The 23,210-nt window shown below is 34.2% G+C and overlaps 1 pseudogene; it reads right to left on the reverse strand.

The window, feature by feature from the left end:
- Positions 1 to 14,760: 14,760 nt before the first annotated feature.
- On the reverse strand, positions 14,761 to 16,483 carry LOC143409405 (ATP synthase F(1) complex subunit alpha, mitochondrial pseudogene; annotated as a pseudogene).
- Between the last annotated feature and the right edge of the window lie 6,727 nt (positions 16,484 to 23,210).

The raw sequence follows: 23,210 nt of genomic DNA on the forward strand, positions 1-23,210 counted from the left end.
CATTTTATCTTCACTTTTCCCTTCTCTAACGTTCTTTGCTTCTTAATGTAGATTTGAGTTCTGTACTTTATCATTTTTTTTGCTTTCTTTTTTTGGGGGAATGGGATATTGGGGATTGAACTCAGGGGCACTCAGTCCACTGAGCCACATCCCCTTCCTCATTTTTTATTTTATTTAGAGACAAGGTCTCTCTTGAGTTGCTTAGCTAAGGCTGGCTTTGAACCCGTGATCCTCCTGCCCCAGCCTCCTTTGCCAATAGTATAACAGGCATGCACCACCATGCCTGGCTGTTTTTCTTCTTTCAAAAAATTTTTTTTCGACAGTTTTTGTAAGGCATGTCTACTGCCAACAAATTTTTTGGTAAGATATTCCTCCTTCAGTATTGAAGTGTATTTTTTTTTCTGTTTTAGTATTTTCTCAACAGTTTAAGTATTTTACTCCACTATGCTCCTGCTTATGTCATTTCTTAGGATTGGTCACATGTTAATTGTCATCTTGTTTATGCATGTGTAGCTAAAGTGTCCCCCTCACCCCTTGACTTCTTCTAGGATTTTTTTCCCTTTATTTTATGTAGTTTGAGAATGATATGGTTAGGTATAGTATTTGTTTGTTTGTTGGCATTTGTCCTGGTGCGTGTTCTGTCAGCTTCTTGGATCTGTGGTTTGATGTCTGACATTAATTTGGCGAAATTCCTTGTCATTATTGTTTGAAAAACTTTCTTTGTTCCTTCCTTTCCTCTCTTTCTTGAATTTCTCTTATACACTTTACATCTTTTGTAGCTTTTCTACAGTTGGATATTCCGGGGGTTTAAAGTCTTTTTCTTTTTTCAATTTCTGTAGTTTCTATTGAGATATCCTCAAGCTTAGATTCTTTGCGCATGTGTGTTCAGTCTACCAAAGCCTATCTGCGTTGAAATACTTCATTTCTGTTAACTAATCTGTAGCTTTTCTTTTTAGTTCTTATAATTTTCATCTCTTCTTCTTATATTATCATCAGTCCTTGTAGGCTGTCAACTTTAGCATCTTAATTATAGTTATTTTAAGTTCCTGACCTTAGAATTTCAACATCTTTGCCATATCAAAGTCTGATTCTATTGCTAGCTGTGCTCATGAAATCAGATATGATATGCTGGGTAAAAGGAACTGCTGTATATAGCCTTTAGTAATGTGGTGGTAAGGTTTGGGGGAGGGAACATTCTGTAATTCTATAAATTTCACACTTTTAGTAAACCTGAACTGGAATCTGGACTATAAATTATACTTCATGAGTATTTTTTTATTCCCCCCCCCAACTCTCAATGAGTCAGAATGATTAAAGGTGGCTCAAGTTGGAAAATTCCCTTCTTTCAGGTCATTTGGTCAGACGACGCTATGTTTGAACTAGTTTATCTTGAGAGTTGAACTTGTTAATAAGAATAGAATGCTTTGGTATATTTCAAAATGGTTCCTTTGTCTCTTCTACCTGAATTACATGGGAATTTTTCCCCACCATTGACTGAGGATATCTGCTTGAGTTAAAATTCAGAAAAGTTGAAGAACCTCCGGTGATTGGTTCCTCTTGGAGTTTTTCTCTCTCAGACTTGTCCACACTGAGCCTCCAACAACTCATTAGTTATAGTACAAGTTTCCCTGCTTTGATACTGATTCCCACAGAGGTTTTGCTGTTTTGCTCCACCCTGTGAATCTAAAAAATTTCTCATTTTCTAGTTTTTTTAGCCTTTTTTCTTGTTATAGATCTTATTGGAGATTTTGGCTTCTTGCATGCAGAATCAAAAATCTAGCTTTTTAAAATTTTTTTTTCTTTTAAACCTTCTAACAGAGTCTTTTCCAAAACTGGCATCCAGTTTATCAGTTTTCTCTATTATGGATAATGCTTTTGATGGCACATCCACCTTGCCCTAGATATGAGAGATTTTCTCTCTAAAAATTTTGTAGTTTTGTTTTAAATTTAAGTTCATGATAGATTTTGAGTTAATTTCTGAGACTTATCTTTTTGGAGCATGGGGGGAGATAACAGTTATTGAACCCAAGGATGCTTTTCCTTTTAAGACAGAGTCTTACTGAATTGCTCAGGCTGATCTTAAACTTGGGATTCTCCTGCCTCAGCCTCCCAAGTTGCTGGGATTACAGGTGTGCACCACAGTGCCCACTGAGACTTATCCTGAAGTTCATGTTTTATACTTTATTTTAATTGTGACAAATACACATAACACAAAATTTGCCATCTTCACCATTTTTAAGAATATAATTCAGTGGTATTAGGTATGTTCACATAGTTAGGGGGGCATTAACACCTTCCATCTGTACTCAGTAAACAATAATACACTAGTCCCCCTCCTACCACACCTTGACACCCACAGTTCTTTTTTTCTCTTAGTTTAGCTAATTCAACTAAGTACCTCATAAGTAGAATCATTCAGTATCATTTTTCATTTTGTGACTGGCTTATTTCACTCAGCACATCTTTAGGCTTCACCTATGTTGTAGCATGTATTCATATATATATATATATATATATATATATATATATATATATATATATATATATATATATATATATATATTTAAGGCTAAATGATCTGTTGTATGTATATATCTTTTTTTTTTGTCCATTTGTTTATTGGTAGATACTTGAGTTGCTTCCACCTTATTCTATTATGAACAATGCTGCTCTGAACATGGGTGTACAAATATCTCTTTGAGCCATTCCATCAGTTCTTTTATGTATATATACAGAATTGGAACTAGTGAGTTCTGTTGTAATTTTATTTTTGATGCTCTGAGGACCACTGTACTATTTCCCATAACAGATACATCTCCACAAGCACTGGCACTTACATTCTGGTTTGGGGGGTTGGTTTGTTTATTTTTCTAATAGTTGACATCTTCCTGGGTATGAAGTGGTATCTATAATATATGGAAGGCCCATTGCTACAATACCATTATTTGAAAAAGCTTTTTTCTCCATTTAATTGTGTTTGCACTTGAGCATATTTGAGTACTTTATTTCCAGATTTTCCTTTCTGTTTAATTGGTGTGTGTTTCTGTCACCTATCAATACTATGGTAATACTAGCTTCATAAAATGAATTTGGAAGTTTTCCCTGTTCTCTTTTCTGGAAACAAATGTATAGAATTGGTGATAGTTCTTAAACATTTGTAGAGTTCTCTAGTGAAAACATATGGACATTTACATTTAAGTTTAAAGTTTTGGTAATCATGTCAGAGTATGAAGGGATAAATCACTAACTAACTAGGAGAAGATAGTTGAAGTACAACTGAAAGATTAGTATTTAAAATATTTAAAGACATTCTTCAGTTTACTAAGATACAAATAAGCAAATAGACATTTGGGCAAAGTTACTTCTTCTTTGATCCTATATAAAGAACATTGAATCTAAACTAAGGATTTGGAGAGACCAGATAATATTTTTTGGAGTGTATACTTTGTTTACATTTGAGACACCTTCCACAAACCATAGAAAAATCTTGCTCCTAAGAGGAAGTAACTCTCGTTTTGTCTTTATTGTTTTAATTGACTCTTATAGGTTATTTCAGTTCCCTTTTGGTTCTAGACAGTATTTTAAATATTTTTGTGTGCATTACTTATTCTGGTTGGCTGATGACTTTTTAAAACTTTGTCCTGTGAAGCTCACAGTGCTTTTAAGCATGCCTTTTTTTCAGCGGTAGCAGTTTTAAAGTCAGGTGAGTTTGTTATCCTCATTCTCATTTGTTTTCAAAAAGTTCTCTCTCTCTCTCTCTCTCTTTTGGTTTACAGGAATACAGGAACACAAACTAAAATAAGATTATTTTAAGTAGGATTTTAAATTAAAATCATCCTTTATTCCACAGTCATTACGACTTGAATGTGGGCAAGTTTTTTTTTTTTGCTAAGGGTTTATGAGTTTTATTTCTTTTTTAAAAAAATCCAGCTTTTGTTTTGTCAATTTTTAATTTTTACTTAACCACTGAGCTGCATCCATTTTTATTTTTTATTTTGAGACAGGATCTTGCTAATTTGCTGAGGCTGGCTTTGAACTTGGGATCTTCCTACCTCAGCCTCCTGAATCTATAGGATCATAGGTGTGCACCACACTCAGCTCACCTTTTGGTCTTGATTAAATAAAAAGGTATTCCTGATAATTTAGTTGTTAGAGTTTATATATGAATATTAGTAGGAACTAAACCTTCAGAGTGTTAGCCCATGATATCCTTTTTCTTAAAATCCATCCTTACTAAGAGTTTAGCATTAGATTTTCCCTATAGTTTGAAGCACATACTAACAACCTATGCTTCTAAATCAACATTTCCCCATTTGCAATACTAATTCTATGAAAATAAAAGCTTTTGATTAAATTAATTTGGGAAATGTTGTGTAGGATAACTCTGTAACCCACTCTCAAATGGTCAAAGTGCATGTTAGAATATTAAGATTCATAAGGAATCCTCTTTTATAAGGATGGGGAACGTAATCCTCCTTAAAATCCTATGTTAAATAAAATTAGAATCCTATCTAAGTTTGTCGAACTCACACTTGCTAAGTTTTCTTGAACATCAGCCATTTTTTGCATGGGTTGTCTATGTGTATTGGGAGAACAGTCCTCACAAAATGCACTTAGAAAATATTGCTAATAAATCACTAATCTGTATCAACTTTGTAGTTCTCTTCATCTTCAGGTTGTAATTTGACTGGCTACTAGTATTTTTATACTCTTTTATATTTAACAACTGTCTTCTACCTATGTTATGTCATAATTTCTTACTGACTACAACATAAATGCTTTATACCTGTGCTGTGATTCTTGCTTTAAAGCAAGGAAGAGTAGGATATTAGCTTAGTGATTTTGGGCAGCCAGGGAGAACAGATACTATAATATCGATTATTTTACTGTCCTAGTAAAACCTAGAAGGGAATTATTCTGCATGTATTGTGGTCACTGGCGGTCTATAGAAGAGTATTGGAAGTTAAGTTTAAGCCTTAAAATAACAGATGACCTCTTTTTGAATCAGCTTGCTTACTTCTAAAGCAATCTTCAAACTTTTTTACATTCTTTATAGTTCATAAGACATGCTCTTTCATGGATCTGTGCTGTCCATTTCACTAGCCAGTAGTAACATATGGTCATTGAGCGCTTGAAACATGGCTAGATCAAATTGAGATGTGTTGTAACTGAAAATAACACTGGATTTTAAAGATTTAGCATCAAAAAGGATAAAATGTTTCAAAATTTTTATATTGATTATGTATTTAAATGGTAATATTTTGATAACTCAGCCTCCTGTTGTGCCTTTAAAATATATGTCTTGGTATCTTCCTCTCTAAAAGCATCATTTATTTAAACATTGAGAAGATGAGCTTACAACTCATTGATTTCATTAAATAGCCTCTCCTTTAAAAATTAAAACACATTTACTCCTTTGTGGGAGAGAATTTTAGTGTTAACTATATAATTGATTTTTGTATTATTTTTATCTTTTATTATGAGAAAAGTAAAGTGATTCTGTGGTTTAAGTGAAAGGCAATTAGACATTAAATTTGGTGACTGTTGTTTTTTGAATCAAATACTCAGGTTCTGAACCCTTTACTACTGTAGTAAACTCTAGAAAGAAGTAATAAGTCATGTCTCATAAGCATACCAAAGGACCATCCCAACAGCAATTTTCATAAACTTTCTGGTATTCATTTATATGAGACGTTGGCATTGTCTAATATGCACCTCAAACATCATTATCTGCCATCTTCTAGGAAAACTCATTCTAACTTTAGTCTTCTATAACATTTCCTTTTTGATTTCTCTTATAATCTGGGTTAAGTATCTAAAAATGATTTAATGCTTTTTTAGTTTAAAAAGAATCGCATATACCTAGTGCCTCACCTATTAGTGATACCTAATATATATTTAAAGAAAATTATGTCATTTATCTTTATTCCCATGTGTGTGTGTGCGTGCGCGTGCTCACACACACACACACACACACACACACACACACACACACACCTCTTATCTCTAACCCAGTTTTTTCATTATGTAACATAAAAAGGTGCTAAGTTATATGACTATAAAACCTTTTTTTCTGAAATAGTACAATGTCAGAAAAGAAGAGTTATTTTCCCCATTGGGCTATCCAACAACATTATCCTGCTCCCTGTTTTAGTTTGCTTTTAAGTATTTTTATATGTTTATTATAAAATATAAGTAGTGACAAGAGCTTTCTAAAATTTTGAGAAGAAAATGAAGCCTCAAAAATCTCATTTTTCAAAGAAAACAGAGCTATCCTTACAGATGGGTCTCAGTGTACATGCACCTGCCTCCTGGCTCCTTTTATTATTTTTATGGGCCTTCTTACCTATATCCTATAGACCAACTAAATTTTCCTGTATTTGCAATCTGCAGCTACTTCTGCAGAATCAGCACTAGAGGGCATTGAAGTTTAGCAAAGGCTAAGACTTCCTATAACTCACTTCTGGCAATAGATAATTGTTGTTAGGAGGGAGAAATTTCCCAAAATTGTGAGACTAGAGCCCACAATTTTCTTGATTAAAATTTTTATTTCTGCTATATATATCACAATATTTCTTATTAGATAATTCATTTGAAGATTTAATTTTTAAAAGTATGTTATAAATGAGTAAATGCTTTCCTAAGACAAAATTGACTATCCACTATATACTTGAAGCCTGTTGACTCTGTGAACTTTTGTTATCAACTTGAAAATCTGTTTGCTTTTGGGGGGAAAAAAGGAGAGAAACATGGTTTGAGACTAAAGAAGCAGCAAGATTTGTTCAGAATACTGCCTGCTTAAAAATACAGATTTTTTTTATAATCCTTTTAGTGCGTGTTATATCCTTAGTGCTATTCGTAAATATTATAATGGAAAATTTCAGGATTTGGAGCAATCAGCTGTCATTTAATGAAAGACGCCTATATATGGAAGAACAGCAGAAAAGAGAAAATAACTCACTAGAAAGTGAAAATTAGTCATATAACCTATAAGCTTTCAAATACTACCAACATACACTTTCAGTATTACTCCATGACTGCTTAGTAAACATCAAGTAACAGTGGCCCAGTAGTCATTGACAGTAGTGACTCAATCTGCTATTCTTAGTTTTCTCTGTTGTCTATTTTAATGTTTGTTTCATAGTTTGAATCAACATCAGAAGGTTTTGGGGTCTTAAACTAGTCTCAGCTATAGAACATACATGATGTGCTTTTCTTTTACAAGGATCTGCTAAGCATTTTCCCCTTAAATTTTTCATTGTGAAAAATTCCAGATATGTTACAAAAAGAGAAAAAAACTATGAACCCTCATATCTTTATTGTTCAGCTTTGACATTGTTAATAACCTTCCCATAACCCCCATTGGTTATTTTGAAGGGAATCCTCACATTTATGATTTCAACTATAAATAAATATAATTGTGATTGACACTAAAAGAGTAGTTTGTTAATAGCAGCAAACATAATCAATACTCAGATATCTAGGTGCATCTCATTTTGGGAGGAGAGGTTACAGTTTGATTCAATCAGTAATCTTATAGTACCATTGGTTAATATCTCTTAATCTATAGATTCCCTTTAAAATTTTTTTCTTAACAGTTTTTTATTTGTTAAGCAACCCTTCATCTGAATTTTTCTGATATCATCTCCTTGGTGCTATTTAGTATATTCCTTTTCTCCTCTATTTCTAAAAATTAGAAGTTAGATGTGATGTGATATTTGGGCAAGTAGTGGTGTGTACTTTCATCAAGAATTAAGAATTACTGTTATGACTATACTGAACTAGATATAATATTGATCTAGGAATATTAGAGTTTTATATTTGTTTTGTTTTGTTAAGGACCACTGAGGCATGTCTTTGAACTCATTCTTTTTATTTTCTATTGCCTTCCCTCACACATACACTTGAACTTCAGGTTGGGAATTGTTGGGAAGACACTATTAATTACTTGTTGTATGTTCCTGCATTATTTACTTTTAAATATAGGAGCCAATGACTATTCTGAATGGAAGTAATACAATATATCTTTAATCATTTTTCCCCATCTCTAGGTTTCCTATGATGTTTATCACCACCTTCCCTATAGGAATTGTTCAGCTAGAATGGCTGTATCAGGATTCAATATGTCATTGCCTTTCTATACCTAGATTTCCCTGAACATTCTACAAAGACATTAATAAATGGTTTTACTAGCATATCAGGTTTTTAAAATTTTTTTATTTTGAATTAATTTGGCACTAAGATAAGCAGAATATTCTCATCTTGAAGAAGAAAGAGCAGAGTCAGTGTCCAGTTACACATAAGCAGTATTTTTGCTTCTAGCATTCCAGAGTCTATTTTAATACCCTTTGACTTTTATGTTGTGATACTTGGTTTGTATCAAGGAGCAATATCTAGATATTTTTCCTACATTTTATGTTCCCCTTGCCTCCCTTTCTCTCTCTCTTTTCTCCATTTCTTCTTTTGAATATACATTTAGAGTTGCCTAATGTGTATCAAAGTGCTAGGCTTAGTGAAACACATTAACAAAACATAGTTTTTATCTAAAAGGGAAATGATGGCCCATTGGGACTTATAGTCTATTTATATGGAGTGAGGAGAGTCATATTACACATAGAATCCAGAAAAACTGAACCCCCAAATTTAAAAAGCAGACTTTTAGGAGAAAATAAATCTCTTTGTGGAGCTGGGATTGTGGCTTAGTGGTGGAGCTCTTGCCTAGCATATGTGACACACTGGGTTCGATTCTCAGCACCACATACAAATAAATGAATAAAATAAAAATTTCTTCAACAGTGTTTTAGCATTCTTCCTGAATAATGGGGACAAATAAAAATCAATGTGTGAACTTACATAAATCATTTAACTTCTTTTCTGTTTTAGAAGTCAGTAAAGTAACCCCTGTCTTCATTAAACCTTTTTTGTGTGTGTGTGTGTGTGTGTGAACCCAGGGCCTTGTGCATGTGAGGCAAACACACTACCAACTGAGCTATATCCCCAGCCCTCATTATACTTTTTCAATCCTCAATTTCCTTAACTGGAAGTGTCAGGGTTAGACTAGTGTCATGTAACAATAGAACCTATTACATGCTTATTATTGTAATATGGCCTTTATATAAATCATCTTTTTACCAAAACCTCTGGAGGAGTATAAAAATGGTGCATCTAAGTTAAAAGCATATAACTAGTAGTTGCAGAATTCTTCCTTATAAAGACCATAAAAATAAAAATTTCTTCAACAACTAATAAAAATATTTTTAAAATAAATAATCTCTTTGTGACCTGATAAGGAAAAAAAAATTTTTAAACACAACACCAGAATAATTTTTCATATAGAAAAACACGTTCAAGTGCCACATAATGATGTTTCAATCAACAGTGGACCATGTGAGCCTGTAAAGAGAATGAAGCTGAAAAATTCTTATTTTCACATAGTCATTGGCTGTTGTGATAGCACAATACATTATTCACATGTTGGTGAGGATAATGGTATAAACACACTTACTGTGCTTCTAGTCATGTACTAGTATAGAGCATAACATTTATATGCAGTTCACAATATTTGATAATAAACAACTATGTTACTGGAGTATGTATTTGCTATACGTTTTTGTCAGTAGAGAGTTAATCCCCCACTTATGAAAAAGAATTTACTGTAAAAACAGTATACCTTGTTTTTCCAGCAGCTGACTGATCAAAAGGCCATGATCAACAAAATTGCAATGTTTTATTTATAGATATATTTAACATTTGTAATAAAAATACACAAATTCATGAGAATGATAACTTCCAGACAATGGTCACTGCTGAGGAAGGAACGGTAGAATCAGTTTTATCTAAAGTTTTCATCCTTAATTAAAAATGAAAAGCAAAGTTTTTATATTTATTCAATGGGTACCAGGTACTTTACTTGGCAATAAAGTTTATTCTTTTGTTTAATTTTTTTATGCTTAGTACCACAAAATTGGCTTTATGGTAAAATTAATAAACCTTTAATAAGCATTCCGTGTCAAAAACAAAGTTTGATTTTCATACCTAAATAGAACTTTTGAAGTCACTCATTTGTTAATCACTAAGTTTACATATTATGGAATTTTATGCATGCCTCAGCCCTTGTGAAATTATTTTGCTTTTTATACTCTAGAGATATGGCTCTTAATTAGGAACAAATGGAAATATGGGAGCAGCTGTGGTTGTCACTATCTGGGCATTTAGTGGGGCCAGATTTAGTGCTACTGATGGCATTTAGTGGGTGCCATCCAGTGATGATAGACATCCTACAATGAGTAGGACAAGCCAATAAAATGAAGAGGGATGCCATTCATAATGTCAGTACCACATTGAGAAACATTGGTCTATAGGTTAATTTCATTTCAAAGTACAGTATAGTACAAATGTTGAGGAATGTTTCATTAGTTTTGTCACACAAACAGCATAGAATATATTTAACTAAAGGCTGCTATGATGTCAGTAGGTGATGTTATCTTATAGGACCATCATCATTTAAGCAGTCCATTGTTGACATAAATATCCTTTTGTGACATACCACTGCAGATCCCCTGAAGGTTCATAAGAATGAGCAAGAACCAATGAACTATGATTATTTTAAAAGCAGTTTGAATTTAAAAACAGAATTGATACTTTGGATTTTGTTTCTTGATTAGGTACTAGAAGTATCCAAATGAGGTTTTTCTTAGTCTTATAGTTCTAATTATTTATTTTTATTGAGGTAAAATCTATAATTTAAACATAAATTTAACCTTTTAGGGTATGCTCTTACATGGCGTTTAGTACATTTATAGTGTGTAAACATCACCTCCATCTAGTTATAAAACCTGTCACTCTCCATTTTCCCCCATCCCCACAATGCCCTGGTAACTACCAGTCACTCTGCGTTCTGTCTTTGTATGTAACTATTCTGGATACTTGATATACATACATTAATGTGATCTTTTTTATTAATTTTTCAAAATTTATATATGACAGTGAGATGCATTACGATTCATATTACACATATAGAGCAAAAAGCTAAATACCAAAAAACCAAATAACCCAATCAAAATATGCGCCAAGGAACTGAACAAACACTTCTCAGAAGATGATATACAGTCAGTCAACAAATATATGAAAAAATGTTCACTATTGCTAGCAATTAGAGAAATGCAAATCAAAACTATTCTAAGATTTCATCTCACTCCAGTGAGAATGGCAGCTATTATGAATACAAACCATAATAAGTGTTGGCAAGGATGTGGAGGAAAAGGTACACTGATACACTGTTGGTGGAACTGCAAATTGGTGCAGCTAATATGGAAAGCAGTATGGAGGGAGATTTCTTGGAAAATTGAGAATGGAACCACCATTTGACCCAGCTGTTCCTCTCATCAGTCTATATACATAGGACTTAAAAACAGCATACTACAGGGACACAGCCACATCAATGTGTATAGCAGCACAATTCACAGTAGCTAAATTGTGGAACCAACCTAGATGCCCTCAGTAGATGAATGGATAGAATGCAATCTTTTATGTCTACCTTCTTTAATATAAAGTTTCTTTAATATAAAGACTTTAATATAAAGTCTGTCAATGTCAATAAGGTTAAGGTGGTTGATAGTTTTGTTCAGACTCTTGTGTATCATTAGTGATTTTTTATAGTGTTACTATCAGTTATTAAAAGGGTGTTAAAAATTCAAAGTATGGATTTGTCTCTTCAGTTTTGTCAGCTTTTATATATTTGGAGCATATAAATGGTTGTATGATGTTATGGTTCTGTGTTCTTAAAAAACACATTATGGTATTATGAAATGTCTTTCTTATCTCTTATAAAACTCTTTATCTTGAATTTAAATTCATCTGATGTTAGTATAGCCTCTGCATTCTTCTTGGCTTACTATTCATGATGTATTTTTATCTATTATCTATTTCTTGTTTTCATTCTATTCCTATTTTTATTTAATGTAATTAAATAAAATTACATTAAATAAAAATTAAATTTTATTTAATTTATCATTAGCTTTTAGCTGTATTGCTATATATTATTGTTTTAGCAATGTTTCCAGGAATTATGAAATGCATTCTTTAATTTATCACAGTTTTAAGAGTTTAAATTGTGATACTTTCTCACATCTCCCCAAGTCTTTTGTGCTTTGTCTTCATACATTTTACAGCTGTATACATTCTGTTTTTTACCTTAGTCATGTTTCCAATAAATTAAAAGAATAAATATGTATACATATTGCCTTTTATATTTACCTACATTTTACTATTTCTAGTACTTTTCATTTCTGTTTATGGTGCATTGTCTTTAAAAATATCTAGCCCAAATTCTTCACATTCCTGTATCATGTTGCTTCTCTCATTATGAAGTAATATCTATTTTCCCACCCTCTGAGTCTGGGCTGGTTTTTTGCCTTTTTTAATGAACAAAATATATTTTCAGTGAAAGTGATGCCATGCCAATTCTAACCTAACACCTTGGGAAGGTGTATACCTTCTACTTTTATCCTCTAGTTATCTAATCAACAAATAAAAAATTTTAGAATGACTGAATGACTAAAAGCATTTGAGGAGATAAGGCTGACCCAACCAGTTGAGCTAGCAGACATGTAAAGGAAGCTATTTTATCAGTTCTACCTTTGGTTAAACAATCCCTGCTAAAGGAAACCACATAAGCAGTAATAAATACCTAGAGCAAAGGACCCATCAGGTTATGTAAAACCAAATCATAGAATAAGGAGAAATAACAAATAATTTTTATTTTAAACCATTAAGTTTATTACACAGTGAACTAAAACACACAGTGCATCTGTTTCTACCTGGTGGATCATCTCCTTTTATCCTGAAGAGGTTCTTTTAGCATTCTTCATAGTAGAGATCTATTGGTATTGAATTTTCTTACTTTTTATTAATTTGAAAATGTCTATTCTGTTTTCAGTTTTGAAGAGTATTTATCCTGGATTAGCGGTGTTTGTCTTCTAGCACCTTAAACCTTTCCATTAACTTTAACCTCTCATTTCTGATAAGAAGTCAGCTATCATTTTAGTCATTTTTACCAATGCATAACACACCACTTTTTTCTAATTGCCTTCAAGACCTTTTTCCTCCTAATTGATTATTTACAGTTGACTCTGATGCATCTAGATGTGATTTGCTTTGTAACTAACCTTAGTATTCACTGAGTTTCCTAAATCTGTTAACATCTTTTTTGTTAATTTGGGATAATTTTAGCCATCATTGTCTTAAATATTTTTTTTCTGTACAATTTATGCATCTATTCTTCTAGAGATCTAATTATATGTATGATAGGTCACTTTGTACTGATAGTAACCAAGTCTCTATTTTTTTCTTTCTGTTTTTTAGACCAGATAATTTTTATTGGTCTATCTCCAAGTTAACTTTTTGCTGTTTTTGCACTATACAAACTGATGATAGATTTGTTTCATGAATTTTTTATTTCAAATACTATACTTTTTATTTCTTTTAAAAGAAATTTTTCATTTATATGTTGACACCCATATCTACTTATTCATTATGATTAAGCTTTTCTGTAACTCCTTGAAATTAGTTATAAAAACTATTTAATTTTTTTTTCTGCTAATCCTAACATATGGGTCAGCTCATGGAACTTTTTTTATATGTGATATTTTTCTCTTGTGGTTCTCATTTTTTGATCTGCTTTGCATTCTGGCAAAATTTAATGATATTCTACATGCCTATAATCCCAGCAACTCAGGAGGCTAAGGCAGGAGGATCAAGAGTTCAAAGCTATCCTCCGCAACTAAGGGATGCACTTAGCAACTCAATGAGACCCTGTATCTAAATAAAATGCAAAAAAGGGCTGAGGTTCTGGCTCAATGGTTAAGCACCCCTGGGTTCAATCCCTGATAGCAAAAAAAAAAAAATTAATTATATTCTGGTCATTTATAGATGATACATCATAGGAAATCTGGATTATGTTGTCTTCCTATAAAGGATATTCTGCTTTATGTGTCATGCAAGCTAATTACTGGTGAATTGTTTTGATCATAATAGATTTGGTATTATTATTATTATTATTATTATTATTATTATTATTATTATTATTATTTGGTACCAGAGATTGAACTCAGGGTACTCAATTACTGAGCCACATCCCCAGACCTATTTTGTATTTTGAGAGACAGGGTCTTGCTGAGCTGCTTTTGCACCTCGATTTACTAAGGCTGGCTTTGAGCTCATGATCCTCTTGCTTCAACCACCTGAGTCACTGGGATTATAGGCATATTCCACCGAGCCCGGCTAGGTTTGGTATATTTCTTTTTTTCCATATTTCATGGTGCATTATACTTGTACATAATGGTGGGATTTGTTGTTATGTTTTCATACATATGTACAATATAGTGATAAAACAGCCAATATCATTCTCGAGTATTTCTCTTTTACCTACTTTCCTCTCTCCCCTGATCCCTTTCCTCTATTTTACTGATCTTCCTTTGATTATCGTGAGATTCCTTTCACACACACACACACCTTTCTTTTCCTTTTTCCTTTCTGGCTGCCACATACATTTTTAGCATGAATCAATTTTGGTTTCAAATGTAGGTCAACCATTTTCCCTTTACTCTTTTGTGTGTGGTTCTTTTTGCTAAGGCTTATTTCTGAACTCTTAATTAATTACCTGATATATTAGTGAAGCTGCTGCAACCTGACTCTGCTGGAAACCTAATTTCTTCCAACGTTGCCATTTAGCATCATCTTCAGTCTTTTTTTTTTTTTGATGTGAATCCATATTTTATGCTTCAAATCCAGCCAAGAAGTTTGTTACAATCTTTTTCAGCTTTGCATCGGACTGTTCAGAGATCTTCCCATCAGCCCTGATATTGCCCAAGAGGGCTTGGTGTTGACTGATCACATGAGACAAGAAAGCATTCTCAAACTTGGTGATCTTGCTGGGCTCCAGTTTATCAAGATATCCCCTTACACTGGCATAGATAACGGCCACTTGTTCTTCAATAGCCATGGGAGAGTACCGTCCTTGCTTCAGCAACTCAGTCAGACGCACACCACGACTCAAGAGTTGTTGAGTGGCAGCATCAAGATCAGAACCAAACTGTGCAAAAGCAGCAACCTCACGATACTGAGCCAATTCCAACTTCATGGTACCTGCCACCTGCTTCATAGCCCTAGTTTGGGCAGCAGATCCGACTGGGGACACAGATAAACCAACATTAATAGCAGGGCAGATACCTTTATAGAACAATTCTGTTTCCAAGAAGATCTGTCCATCAGTGATGGAAATGACATTTGTTGGAATGTAAGCAGACACATCACCAGCCTGTGTTTCTATGACTGGTAAAGCAGTCAAGGAGCCACCACCAAAAGAATCATTCATTTTGGCTGCTCTTTCCAGCAGTCGGGAGTGTAGGTAGAACACATCACCAGGATTGGCTTCACGACCAGGGGGTCGGCGTAGCAACAGAGACATCTGACGGTATGCAACAGCCTGTTTGGATAAGTCATCATAGATGATCAAAGCATGTTTGCCATTATCTCTAAAATATTCTCCCATAGAACAGCCAGAGTAAGGAGCCAGGTACTGAAGTGGGGCAGCATCAGAAGCAGTGGCTGACACCACAATGGTGTACTTCATAGCATCTGCATCTGTAAGTCTCTTCACCAACTGGGCAACAGTGGATCGCTTTTGACTAATAGCAACATAGATACAATACAGCTTCTTTTTTTTTATCAGTTTCATCATTGAAGCGTTTGTGGTTAATAATTGTGTCAATAGCAATCGATGTTTTCCCAGTCTGTCTGTCACCAATAATCTGCTAACGTTGACCACGTCCAATTGGCAGCAAGCTATCCACAGCCTTAATGCCAGTCTGCATTGGTTCCCTCACAGAGATTTGAGGAATGATTCCAGGGGCTTTCAGGCCCACTCGCCTATGGATCTTGGAACCAATTGGACCCTTTCCATCAGTGGCATTACCAAGGGCATCTACTACACGACCCAACAGTTCCTCGCCAACTGGAACATCCACAATGGCTCCTGTCCTCTTAACAATATCTCCTTCTTTAATTAGTATATCATACCCAAACATGACAACACCAATATTGTCTGGTTCCAAGTTCAGAGACATACCCTTTAAGCCTGAAGAAAACTCTACCATTTCTTCTGCTTGAACATTCCTCAGCCCATGAACTCGGGCAATGCCATCACCAATACTTAAGACACGCCCAGTTTCTTCAAGGTCAACAGAGGTATCAGCTCCAAGAATATGCTCTTCAAGAATAGAGGACATCTCAGCAGTGCCAATCTTCTGAAGATGGGTGTTAGAGGCATGGAGGTTCCTTGCAGCAATGAAGGATGATCCCAAAGCATTTTTGGAGACCAGCCCGGCTCGCCGAGGGAGGGCACGGGCCACGGCCGCGGCGACGCGCACAGACAGCATCTTCGGTTTCTGCTCAGGCGGTTCCTCTGCAGCCGCAGTCTCCGGACTGACTGGGACCTCATCTTCAGTCTTTATAGCAGTCAAACTCTGCTAAGCCTTAAAGAGTCTCATCTGGTACATTCATATCAAAAATGAATTTCCTCCAGGCTTTTAGTATTCTCTCTCTAACACACACACATAATCACATTGCACCCACCATACATAACTCAGACATTCTTGTCCACAAAATTCCAACCACTATGATAATCTTGCACTTTGATAATTTTCTCCTTAACTCAGTATGACCACCATCTTACTTGAGCTTCATCTCCCTGTATAAGTGTGTTTTGTGCACCAGGCCTATAGTCATGTCTGAAATTAATACCTGAAAATGTTTAGTTTTTCTAGTTTTATACTCTTTTGTGTCAGAAAAACAAATCCAGTACAGTAGATCTATAACAGTTTAAAGTAAAAGTACTAAATTACTTATATCCTTGCCCATCAATAGTGGTAGAGGCACTTAGGTGAACTTACATAGAAACTGCAACATCTTACATACTCAACAACAATTTCATTGCCCATGGAACCCAAAATTAATTGAAAGAGTAAATCCCAAAATGGATATCTGAAAAATAAACTGGTCAAAATTAGTAAGGCAGTCAGACTTAAGTAATCATATATTTTACCAATAGCACTAGCTTAAAAGTATGGGTCTACATTAACTAGAAAAATACAAGTTAATGTCTAGAGTCATAAAAGTTTCTATTACAATCCAATAGGCAGTCTCCAATGATGCTTTAATATTATATGATAGTTGTGAAATGATTACAAATTAATAATGAACATAATCTATTTGCAGATTAAAATGTTCTTCCCTGTATTATCTACAAAGTTTAGATACACCTCAAAATGTCCTGGAAAAGAAATTTCTTAACTCTCATTAAAATGAACTGCCAGGTTTTTTCCTACATTTGACATGACACAGTGTCAAGATTTCTAGTCCTGAATACACACTTTCTATAGGGAAGAGACATTTTTCTTGGCAATTAACAGATCATTTATCTCATTTCATACAGCCAATTTTCATCGTAAGAATAGAAATGTTTATGTATTTATTCTCCTGACTTTAATCTGTAATCTAATTAGGGATCAACAAACTTTCCCTGAAAAGAGACTGATAATAAATATATTAGACTTTGTAGGCAAGTCTTCATTGCTACTCAAGTGCCAGTGTAGCACAAAAACAGCCTAGACTGTGGGTAAATAATATAAGCTTCTGTGTTCTAATAAAACTTTGTTTACAAAAGCAAGTGTTATTGTTGGACACCGTGGTGTGCTCCAACAGTCGCAACTACTCAGAAAGCTGAGGCAGGAAGATTACTTGAGCCTAGGAGTTCAGGCCAGCCTGGGAAATATGAAAGAAAGAGAGAGAGAGAGAGGGCGGGAGGGAGGGTGAGAGAGAAGAATGAAAAAAAGAAAGAGAAAAAAGGAGCAAAGAGGGCTGGGGATGTGGCTCAAGCGGTAGTGCACTTGCCTGGCATGTGTGCGGCCCGGGTTCGATCCTCAGCAACACATACAAACAAAGATGTTGTGTCCGCTGAGAACTAAAAAAATAAATAAATATTAAAATTTTCTCTCTCTCCCTCTCTGTCTCTCTCTCACTCTCTCTTTAAAAATAAAAAAATAAAAGATTGCTATGTCTTTACATGATGTCCTTCTCTGTCTCCATTTAAAAAAAAAAGGAACAAAGAGAACAATTTAAAAAAACAGTGTCAGGCTGACAGCTATGATTTGCTCATCACTGTTCCAGAGTATTAATTAATGTTTATGCTCACAACAAATGTTTGGCTAAGCTGTGTATATACATACATACATACATACATGAAAACAATTTTGTTCTTTTGGTTTGCTTTTATTTTTTTCCATTTTTTTTTTGTGATACATTGTAGTCATTAATCATGGAAGTATTTGTCGTTACATATTTCCACATGCACAATATAACACTACAGTTTGGCCAATATCATTCCCCATTATTTTCCCTTCACTCCTCCGTCTCCTGGTCCCTTTTCTACACTCTACTGATCTCCTTTGGATTTTCACTTTTCTTTTCCTTTTTCCTCTCTTGCTTTCACATACGAGAGAAAACATATGCTCCCTTGACCTTATGAGTTTAGCTTATTTTGTGTAACAGAATGTTCTCAAGTTTCATCCGTTTTCCAGCAAATGACATAATTCACCTTTATGGCTGAATAAAGCACCATTGGGTGTATATGCCACATTTTCTTTATTTATTCATCCTTGATAAGCACCTAGTTTGGTTCCATAGTTTGGCAACTGTGAACTGTGCTGCTATAAACATGGGTATGCATGTACTACTCTAGTATTATGACTTTAATTCTTTAGGATAAACATTGAGTAGTTGTATAGCTGGGTTATATGGTGGTTTCCTGCCTAGTCTTTTGAGGAACCTCCATACTGATTTCAATAGTGGTTATATTCATTTACAATCCTATCAACAGAGAAAAAAGTGTCCCTTCTTCTCCACATTCTCTCTAGCATTTATTGTTCATATTCTTTTTTTTTAAGTAGTTGGACACAATAACTTTATTTTTATTTATTTATTTTTAATCTGGTGCTGAGGATCGAACCCAGGGCCTCACACGTGCTAGACAAGCGATCTGCTGCTGAGCCACAACCCCAGCCCCATATCGTTCACATTCTTGATGGCTACTATTCTGACTAGAGTGAGACGAAAGCTCACTGTAGTTTTGATTTGCATTTCCCTAATTGCTAATGATGTTGAACATTTTCATAGATTTGTTGCCCATTTTTATTTCTTCTTTTGAGAAGTATCTGTTTAATTCATTTGCCCAATTAAGCTAGGTTATTTGAGGTTTTGCTGTTAAGTTTTTTAAAGTTTCTTATATAGTCTGGATATTAATCCTGTGTCAAAAGAGTAGTTAGCAGGGCTCTGGATGTGGCTCAAGTGGTAGCGTGCTTGCCTGGCATGCATGCAGTCCAGGTTCGATCCTCAGCACCACATACAAACAAAGATGTTGTGTCTGCCAAAAACTAAAAAATAAATATTAAAAAATTCTCTCTCTCTTTTAAAAAAAAGAGTAGTTAGCAAATATTTTCTCCCATTCCGTAGATTCTTTCTTCATGTTACTAATTGTTTCCTTTGCTGTGCAGAAGCTTTTTAATTTGATGCCATTCTGTTTATTAACTTTTGTCATTATTTTCTGAGCTTTAGGAGTTCTAATAAAAAAGTCATTGCCTGTACCTATATGCTGGAGTCTCAAACCTATATTTTCTTCCAAGGATTTGCATAGTTTCTGGTCTAATTCCTGGGCTTTTGATCTCTTTCAAGTTTGTACAGGGTCTAGTCTTATTTGTCTACATATGGATAACCAATTTTCCTGGCACCATTTGTTTAAAAGCCTGTCTTTTCTCCCAATATGTTTTGGCACCTTTGTCAAGGATCAGATGACTATGAACTGTGTTGGATCTTTTTCTGTGTGTTCTCTTCTCTCCCATTGGTCTATGTATCTGGTTTTATGTAGGAGCCATGCAATGGTTATTTCAATAGCTTTGTAGTATAATTTGAAATCAGGTATTGTGATGATGCCTCCAGCTTGCTTTATTGACTTAGAATCGTTTTGGCTATTCTGAATATTTTATTCTTCCAAATGGATTTCAGGACTGTTTTTTCTAGTTCTGGAAAAATGACATTTATTATTATTATTATTATTATTATTATTATTATTATTATTATTTTAAATATATGTATGACAACATAATGCATTACAATTCATATTACATATATAGAGCACAGTTTTTCATATCTCTGGTTGTATACAAAGTATGTTCACACCAATTCGTGGGTATTTTGATGGGAATTGCATCAAATCTGTATGTTGCTCATAAAACCAATTTCAAACATATACAATCATATTAGTAGTGATTTAGTGTCCAAAAAGAGATCTACTAAACAATAATTACTGGGCTGGTTTGGTGACTTGTAGTCCTAACTACTCAGAAGGCCAAGCCAGGAGGATTGCTTGAGTCCAGGAGTTGGAGATCAGGTTAGGCAACATAGCAAGACCCCCATCATAAAAATAATAATAATTACTGATGTCAAAACACATCTCAATCATTATGATAATCACTAACTCTTCAGTGTTTTCCTTGAAACTCTAATATACAATTAGTGAATGTCAATTTACGACTAATTGTCCTGTTTTAGAGAGGAGAAAGTTGATTGTAATGGTAAATGAAATCAGCTATCATGAACTGATTTGTGTTTATTTAATTACAATTATCATGCTGATGACTCTACATATTAAGTCTCCACCTATAGTCCCCTAGGTGCTAATTTTAAAAACATGAGTTTTCATTAAAAATAAGAAAATAAACCCCTCCATATGCATTTCAATAATTCAAATTGTATCATAATTTGACTATTAACACAAAGGAAAATCAATGCAACTAATTCAGATTTAAATTTAAGATTACACAGTGCAAAAGAGGGAATAGTCTTGGAAAGGGAAGTAGAAAAATGTAAGATCCCTCTTAGATGTCAGAAAAAATAAATTCAAAAATGTGATTTTTTTTAAAGGTAGTGTTAACTTGAAGTGGAAAACAAAAAGCAAAAAATCTTTGAAGCAAAGTCAGTTGTGTTTACAAGGGCCTTTGGGTTTCTTTGATGTTTTAGTGCTTCTGGTTTTTAAAATGTTGATTTGTGGAGGATGGGCACAGGGGATTGAATCTAGGTGCTTAATCACTGATCCACATCACCAGCCCTTTTTTACATTTTTTTTATTTTGAGATAGGGAATCCATAATTACTAAAGGCCTTGCTAAATTGCTGAGGGTGACTTTGAACTCAAGATACTCCTTCCTCAGCCTCCAGAGCCACTGGGATTACAGTGTGCATCATGAAGCCCGGCCTTAAATGTTGATTTTATAATCCTTTCTTTTTAGCTGATAAGAAAATTACAAAATACAGAATACTTGCAAACTACAAAATATAGGATACTTACAACTAAAGGTGCTTTGTTAAATGATCAGAGTTTAACTTAAGTTTCAAGCAGTGACTCTCAAACTGGGAGAGTGATACTATCTTATCAAGAGAAGTTTAGAAATGCCTGGGGGCATTTTGTTGTTGTTTCACACCATGACTGAGGAAACTACTAACATTTTTTGGCCAGGCCCATAGATAGTATATAACCTTCAGCTAGAAGGAAGAGTCCAAACCAAAGTACCAATAGAGTTCTATCAAGAAACCCTGGTGCAAAGAAGTAATCTACCAAGGTTTCTTACTTAACTGCAAGGAAAACACAGTAGCAGTTAAGTAAGAGAACAGAGCAGGTGCGGGGTGCAGTGCTGCATGCCTGTAATCCCAGTGGCTCTGGAGGCTGAGGCAGGAGGATCCTGAGTTCAAAGCCAGCCTCAGCAAAAGTAAGGCCCTAAACAATTCAGTGAGACCCTATCTCTAAATAAAATACAAAAAAATAGGGCTGGAGATGTGGCTCAGTGGTCTAGAGCCCTTGAGTTCAATCCCTGTTACCAAAGAAAAATAGACCACCAAGGTGACTTGTTTGTACCAGTAGGTCTACCTAAAACGAAAAGGGATTTTATGCAGTCAAATTGTTTTATTATCCATTTAAATATAATTCTTTATTTCTTTATGTTTGTCAAGAAGTAAATATATTTAAGATAAAAATGAAAAATAATAAAAGAATGACAAGTGTAGGAACCTAATGATGACTTACACTTTTTGATTACAGACTTGAGATTCATCTGAAATGACAATGCAATCCCTAGCTATTGCAACAGAAATCTTAACCTCTGAGTGAAAAAAAAAAGAGGGATGTTGACATACCTTCAATCATCTTTTCTCACTTCTGCGTAAGTACCAAGAGAGGTTGGCCAAAAATATTTTAAAACCTAAAACATACTTTTAAACTTGGCTTTTCTTTAAAATAAGTGCAAATATATGATATGGCCTAGTGTTAATTTACAATCCCTACTTTCTTATGCTGTGACTGTCTTTCAATGTGCCCAGTTTGAACTGAGATGTGCCATAAGTCAGATATCAAAGACTTATTATGAAGAGTGTAAAATAACAGTTATATTTTTATTTTGATTACAAGTTAAAAGGATGACATTTTGAATATATTGAATTATGTAAAATGTATTATTAAATGAAGCTCATCTGTCTTGCTTTTTAAAATATGACTTCTAGAAAATTTAATTTACATGTAGAGTTAATATTATATTTCTATTGGTGGTTCTAAGGGATCAGTGAGAAATAAGAGAAAGATCATGTTCAGATTCTCTATTTCATCATTTGGGTTTGATGTTATTCACTGATCCTCTTATGTATTCCAAACCATTTCAAATTCCATGTGGATTTGGGTAAGACTGAGCTTTCATACTAATCACAGAGAACTTATTTTCCCATATATGTTTGATCAGTGTCCCCCACTGAGTATAGTCTTCATAATAGTGTTTATGATCCTGTTTCTAATTTTATACTGCATGCATCAGTTAAAATGCTGAAGATTCAGGAGGGCTTGCTTTGCTTCAATATATGCTCTGGTAGACTATATGTTATCCCAAAGAACATATTTTCTGCTCCACTCTCCCTGTCTCCTCCAAGAGGTGCTTGTGATCTTCCAAGCACACTTTGGGAGGATGTTATCAGCCTTACTTTGTTTCAGTGAGAAGAGAACAGTTTCCAGAGTAGGCACTATCTAAAAATGGCTCCTTAGTGATGAAAGCACTTATTTCA

This window comes from Callospermophilus lateralis, chromosome 11, assembly GCF_048772815.1.
Source record: "Callospermophilus lateralis isolate mCalLat2 chromosome 11, mCalLat2.hap1, whole genome shotgun sequence".
In the NCBI taxonomy this organism is placed as follows: Eukaryota; Metazoa; Chordata; class Mammalia; order Rodentia; family Sciuridae; genus Callospermophilus; species Callospermophilus lateralis.